This window comes from Psammomys obesus, unplaced genomic scaffold (assembly GCF_907164565.1).
Source record: "Psammomys obesus unplaced genomic scaffold, mPsaObe1.curated_primary_1811, whole genome shotgun sequence".
NCBI classification, from domain to species: Eukaryota; Metazoa; Chordata; class Mammalia; order Rodentia; family Muridae; genus Psammomys; species Psammomys obesus.
This window is the reverse complement of record NW_026596057.1, coordinates 29,335,027-29,342,738: the sequence shown is the minus strand read 5'-3', so window position 1 is coordinate 29,342,738 and position 7,712 is coordinate 29,335,027.

The window sequence follows — 7,712 nt, the reverse complement described above, 5'->3', positions numbered from 1 at the left end:
TCTATTTTCATTTTTCTGCATGTAGACATCCAGTTGGTCCAGCACCATTTGTTGAAGATGCTGTCTTTTTTCCATTGAATGGATTTGGCTTCTTTGTCAAATATTGAGTATTCATAGGTGTGTGGGTTTATTTCTGGGTCTTCTATGTGATTCCATTGATCCTCCTTTCTGTTTCTATGCCAATACCATGCAGTTTTTATTACTGTTGCCCTGTAGTACAGCTTGAGATCGGGAATGGAGATACCTCCAGATGATCTGTTGTTGTACAGGATCGTTTTGGAGATTCTGGGTGTTTTGTTTCTCCAGATGAAGCTGAGAATCTTTTTCTCAAGGTCTGTAAAGAATTGAGTTGGTATTTTGATGGGAATTGCATTGAATCTGTAGATTGCTTTTGGCAGGATGGCCATTTTCACAATGTTAATCCTACCAATCCATGAGCACGGGAGATCTTTCCATCTTCTGAGATCTTCTTCAATTTCTTTCTTCAAAGACTTGAAGTTTTTCTCAAACAGGTCTTTCACTTGCTTGGTTAGAGTCACACCAAGGTACTTTATGGCAGAGAAACACTTAAAGAAATGCTCAACCTCATTAGCCATTAGGGAAATGCAAATCAAAACGACCCTGAGATTTCACCTTACACCCATCAGAATGGCCAAGATGAAAAACTCAAGTGATAGCACATGCTGGAGAGGGTGTGGAGAAAAGGGAACCCTCCTCCATTGCTGGTGGGAATGTAAACTGGTTCAACCACTTTGGAAGTCAATCTGGCGCTTTCTCAGACAACTAAGAGTAGTGCTACCTCAAGACCCAGCTATACCACTCCTAGGTATATACCCAAAATTTGCTCAAGTACACAACAATGACATTTGTTCAACCATGTTCATAGCAGCTTTATTTGTAATAGCCAGAACTTGGAAACAACCCAGATGTCCATCAATGGAGGAATGGATACAGAAATTGTGGTATTTTTACACAATGGAATACTACTCAGCAATCAAAAAGGAGGAAATCATGAAATTTGCAGGCAAGTGGTGGGATCTAGAAAAGATCATTCTGAGTGAAGTATCCCAGAAGGAGAAAGACAAACTTGGTATATACTCACTTATATAGACCTACAAGATACGATAAACATAATGAAATCTACACACCTAAAGAAGATAATCAAGAAAGTGGACACAGGCGAAGGTGATTAATCCTCATTTAGAAAGACAAATGGGATGTGCATTGAACTTATGATAGGAGTCTACCACAAAAGGCATCTGAAAGACTCTACCTAGCAGTGTTTCAAAGCAGACACTAAGACTCATAACCAAACCCTCGGCAGAGTGCAGGGAATCATATGAAAGAAGGGAAGTTAGTATGATATGGAAAGGATAGGAGCTCTACAAGGACCAAACATATCTGGGCACAGGGTCTTTTCTGAGACTGACACTCAACCAAGGACCATCTATGGATATAACCTAGAACTTCTGCTCAGATGTGGCCGGTGGTAGCTCAGTAACCAAGTAGTTTTCCAAAGTAAGGGGAACACGGACTATTTCTAACAGGATCTCAAGGATAGGCTGTTTGACACCCCCCCCCCCCCCGGGGGGGGGAAGGCCTTTAGGCCAAAGAGGAAGACTTTGCATCCAGCCCGGAAGATACCTGATAAAACAGGGTCAGATGAAAGGGGAGGAGGTCCTCCCCTATCAGTGGACTTGGAAAGGGGCAGGGAGGAGACCAGGGAGGGAGTGTGGGGTTGGGGAGGGAATGAGGGAGCGGGATACAGCTGGGACACAGAGTTAACAAAATGTAACTAAAAAGAAAAAAATAATAAAAAAATAATAAAAAAAAATGTAAAAAAAAAGAAAAGAAAATGAACTTGATTCTTCTAGAACAGTCAAGTGATTTTAACCACTGACCCATTGTTCTAGAGCTCAGTTTCTGATATTTCTAATTAATACGTAATGTTCTGTCTCTTTGTCATTTCATTTTGTAGTTTAAATCCAGATTTCCCTTGTACTAGCATGTATTTTGCCAAGCAGCACTGAATAATTTGTTCTACATTTTTCTTCAGTGTATCATATATAGAGAGAGATAGTTGACAGCACCCTTAATTAATTAAAATTTGTTTTTATTTGTGCTCTTCCTATTATTATCATTACTCATTTGAATTCTTTATCTTTCTCTCCTGGTTCCCATTGTCTTGGTCTAGTTTATACTTTTGAACCTGATAGCTTCTTCTTCTGATTTCCCACTCCTTTCTGTACAATTTCTATACATACTTAATAGAAGTTTCAATGCACTGTGTGAACATGTTACATTTTTATTCTTACTGGGTTAGATCTGAGTTTAAATATGATACAGAATACTTTTTACTGCCTGTGAAGAACTGATAATAATTTCTTAAAATTTAAATATTACCTTCTATGTGAATAAAATTAATAGTTAAAATTTTCTGGAGTTCTATATGTACAAAATTATTTGCACTCTCAATTTTTCTCCGTTTTATTGAAGAAAGATTCTTTTATCACATAATATAATCTTATTACAGATTCTCTTCCCTCTCCTTCCAGTTCCTCCATACTGGCCTTCCTAGTCCCATTCTGTGACTCATTAGAAAAGAACAAGTTTCTAAAACACAACAACAAAACAGAACAATAACAAAAATAATCATATTGAAGTTGGTTGAAGTTGGATAAATAAAACCAACAGAAAGAAAGAGCTCCAAGAAAAGGCAAAAAATCACAGACCCACTTGTTCACACACTAATGAGTTCTATAAAGATACTAAGCTTTTTTTTCCTACGGCTTTCAGGTGAGTCATTAAGATGCTTGTATAAGATGTTTCAAATTTCTTCTTAAAGGCACTTAGTGCTATGGACTTTCCTCTTAGCACTGTTTTCATGTGTCTCATTAGTTTGGGTATGTTGTGTCTTCATTTTCATTGAATTCTAGGTAGCCTTTAATTTCTTTATTTCTTCCTTGACCCAGCTGTCATTGAGTAGTGAGTTGTTCAGTTTCCATGTGAGTGTAGGCTTTTTGCTATTTCTATTGTTGTTGAGGTCCAGCTTTAGTCCATGGTGGTCAGATAGGCTACAAGGGATCATTTCAATCTTCTTGTATTTGTTGAGGCTTGCTTTGTGACTAGCTATGTGGTCTATTTTGGAGAATGTTCTATGAGGTGCTGAGAACCTTGTGTTTGGGTAAAAGGTTCTGTAGATTTCTATTAGGTCCATTTGCTTTATGACCTCTATTAAAGTCTTTGTTTATTTGTTTAATTTCTGTTTTGTTGACCTGTCCTTTGTTGAGAGTGGGGTGTTGAAGTCTCCCACTATCAATGTGTGGTTATCTATGTGTTTAAGTTTTATTAATGTTTTTTATACAAATGTGGGTGCTCTTGTATTTGGGGCATATATGTTCAGAATTGTGATGTCTTTTTGGTGGAAGTTTCTTTTGATGAGTATGAAGTAATCTTTCCCATCTCTTTTGATTAATTTTGGATGAAAATCGATTTTATTAGATATTAGAGTAGCTACTAGATATTAGCCTGCTTCTTGGGTCCATTTGCTTGGACCTCTGAAAGACTCTACCCAGCAGGATATTAAAGCAGATGCTGAGACTCATAGCCAAACTTTGAGCAGAGAGCAGGGAATTTTGTGAAAGAAGGAGGAGATAGAAAGACCTGGAGGGGATAGGAGTTCCATAAGGAGAGCAACAAAATAAAAAAAAAAAATCTGGGCTCAGGGGTCTTTTCTGAGACTGATACTCAACCAAGGACCATGCATGGAGATACCTAGAACCCCTGCACAGATATAGCCTATGACAACTCAGTCTCCAAATGGGCTCTCTAGTAAGGGGAGCGGGGGTGCTGTCTCTGACATGAACTCAGTGGCTAGCTTTTTGATAGCCTCCCCCTGAGAGGGGTGGGCAGCCTTACCAGGCCACAGAGAAAGACTATGAAAGAAAGTCCTGATGAGACCTGATAGGCTAGGGTCATATGGAAGTAGAGGAGGACCTCCCCTATCAGTGGACTGGGAAGGGGAATTTGAGGAGAGGAGGAAGGGAGAGAGATCAGTACTGGGAGAGAATGAGAGTAGGAGCTATAACTGGGATATAAAGTGAATAAATTATGATAAATACATTTTTCTTCTTTTTTAATTTTAATATTTTATATTAAATACAGTTTATGTACTTTGTATCCCAGCTGTCTCCCCCTCCCTCATTTCCTCCCAATCCCACCCTCTCTCCTTCATCTCCTCCCATGCCCCTCTCCAAGTTCACTGACAGGGAGGTCCTCCTCTCATTCCCTCTGAACCTAGCCTATCAGGTCTCATCAAGACTGGATGCATTGTCTTCCTCTGTGGCCTAATAACACTTTCTCTCAATGAAGAAAAAAAAAAAAAAAACTAAGCTAAAAGCTACCACACAAAGGAATTCTGCTTGCTGCTTTGGTCTCCGTGAGTTCATGTAACTTTTTCTTAGCTGATTTATAGGGCCTTGTTCTCCTGGTATCTCTTATACTTTTTCTGCTTTCTCTTCCATGGGCTTCTCTGAGCTCTGAGGGGAAGGATTTGATGGAGACCTTCCATTTAGAACTGAGTGTTCCAAAGTGTAACTCCACATAATGTATGGTTGTGGGTCTCTGTATTTGTTCTCTGCTGCAGGAGAAAGCATCTCTGATGATGGCTAAATATGTCACTGATTAATAGGTACAGCAGAATATAATTTTATTTTTCATTTAAGAGTCATTTACTTATTTGTTTGTTTGATTTTAGACCAGAATTATTTGTTTTTACCTTATGTCTCTGGGTTTTCTAGCCTCTAGTTCTTAGTCAGGAAGGCAGTGTCAGGTGTGGGATGCATCTTACAGACTGGGTCTTAATTATATCAGACCTTGGTTGGTTATTCATACAAACTTTGATCCACCATTGCCTTGACATATTTTGCAGGGAGGACCTATTGTAGATCAAAGGTTTTGTGGTTGGATTGGTGTTTATGTTCCTCTTTTGGTAACTTGATCCAATCCTAAGATACAAGAACATGGAGGTGAAGATTTTCGTTAGGCAAAATTTTGACACACCATTTTCAATGAGTTATGTGGGTGTGTGGACTACAACAATGGTAGAAGATTGCTGTAGATCTGCAGAGGGCGTTTTATTGCTTCGGCAACAGCCTGGGTTGTTTCACGCTGCCCTTTGCACCATATCTCAATTGGATGTAACTCACTCCCCATACTGGAAGATATGTTTTGTGACAAGACATGGACAGTTATGACCGCATCTCTCTTACATTTTGTAAGCATCATATATTTTAGTAAGTTGTGTCTGCACTAGGCTTCCATCCCACCCCTCGAATGCCCCTAAATTCTAGCTGTGTCTCTGGATGTTCACTCCTTCAACCTCGCCTCCCCTGTGCCTCCCCATTTGATCCTCCCGTTCTATCTCCCCACCCCGAGTCTTCCCATAAAAAATACTGTCTAATTTGATGCCTTTTAAAAGAAGATTTACTTTTTATATTTAAACACACTGTGTGAACCGGTGACCTTAACACCAGCTTGCAATGATTCAGTCAATATATAGGCATTTCTTACTCCATTTGCTTGTTTTTGTTTCTGTAAACCATCCCAATCCAACCCAGGGTTGCAAAAACATGGCCCCCTCTAATACACACACTTCATTTTCAGATCCTCCATGGAGTTTTTTTAATAATATCTTGGCTAAGGATGTTCTTTATACGTTTATACTTACAGTGAATAGCGATGGGTTCAATTTCTACCCAGATATTTGTTTATGGGAGTACAAGTTACACATTGAGTTTTGAAATCATTAAGACCATTCCTTTGTTTTATACCTACTACTGGGGTCTGGAAAAAAAGAACTGTGGTGTCTTCAGACTTTATCACTCTTCTTTTAAGAAATAATTTATGAATCTTTTCAAATTATCTTTTATAATGTGACAGCACTAAGATTCTACAGAGACCAAGAGTTACTTAGCAAGAATATGCTGTATCTTTGGGAAATTAGGCACTGAATTTTACCTGCAATCTGAGTAATGAGGCTGAACATTTTATGAAAAGAAATAAAAATTTGAAGAGTATATATAAATAGTAAAAACAGTAAAATAATTTGATTTCCATTTCATTGTAAATATATTTACTTGATTATAAATTAGTTATGACAGATATAAAATGCACTTTAAAATTTATTACAGGTGGGTTTTTCAGGTTTTTTTTTTTCTCTACTAACGTTCAGTAAAATACTGTTTTGAATGTTCTGTTTCCAATATATGGGGTAATGGCTATCAAAAGTCATTTAGGAAAATGATATTTTATTAATATATTCCTGTGATGTCCTCTGAAATGAATCTTGCTTCGATTGATTTAGGAATAATCGATTATGATTGTCAGGTGAGCTCATGTTCATTCATTTTGGTCAAAAGCAAAATGTGGGTCTGTGCCAAGCCCTGGAGTCTTGTCCTGTTATAAATCTCTCCGTTTTAAGTATTAGAAGGCATGACTATGTCTCTTTAGTCTTTCTGAATATTAATAAACTTCAAAAGCTAAAGCATGCATGGCATAATTTTAGTATATTATAAACTCAGAGAGAAAGTCTTCTTTTTTAAAATATTAGTTCCCAAATTTTTGTTACTTCCTTTACTTCATAAACATTTTAAACATAAAAATAGCATTTCTGGCATATAATAAGTAATGTTATTATCAACAGATAAGGAGAAGCATAACAGCATGATATTTGAAAACTAATATTAAATAATAGGACCTTGTAAATGAGCTTCATTGTATGCAATGGTGATACTGATATTTAATATTATGTATTTATATTCAAATATACCTTCATGTATGTATTAAGGTAATACTGTTTAATAAGATGGAGAAAATAATTATTTCTATCATCTAATTACATCCTAATTTATAGGGCATATGATTTTTTAATGTATAAGAAAGTATGGCTATTTAAATGTGTTAACACAATACAATATAGTTATTTCATTTGTTTTGTTTTTTTTACCATCTGTCCTTATTGTCTACCATGCAAATTTCAACTATCTTTTGCTGATTTAATTTCAATAGTATACAAAGGAAATTACTTTTAGTGTCTTATCAATTTTATACATACCTTTTATTTTAAATTGAAAAACATATACTTCATTCCATGTGATTTTAGAAGGAAGGAAATAAAAAAAGATTGAAGAAAAATGATCATCACTCCGTTGATGGAATGGAAAGTCATTTTGCTTTTAGTAGAAAGACAGGTACAATACAATAAAAACTATAGTTTTTGTTTGTTTGTTTGTTTGGTTGGTTTTTTTCTTTCTTTTTGGATGTTGTATGCCTACACCAAAAAGTAGAACTTGGCCTTACTATATAATTTAGTATGGGCTTAAGTGATGTTGCTCCATTCTCCCTACAGCATCATAGATGACATGATGATGGTGCTGTTTCTTTTTCTGTTTGGACTGTAATTGAGTTGCCCTATCCTGCCTTTTGACTCCTTTGTGGCTATTGCCTTGTTTGGGAATGTTCCCTCAAAGAATCAAGAGGGATGCTCTTGTCGAAACCCCCACAAAAACTCTTGACTGTATCAGCTTTGTTTTGATGGGTTTTCCCCTTATGTTAAGACCTACATCCTCAATGATATTCTTTCTGCTCTGTAAGTGAGAAAATTATATTTTTCTGAATATATGTATATCAGAATTCAACTGCTAATAATAATT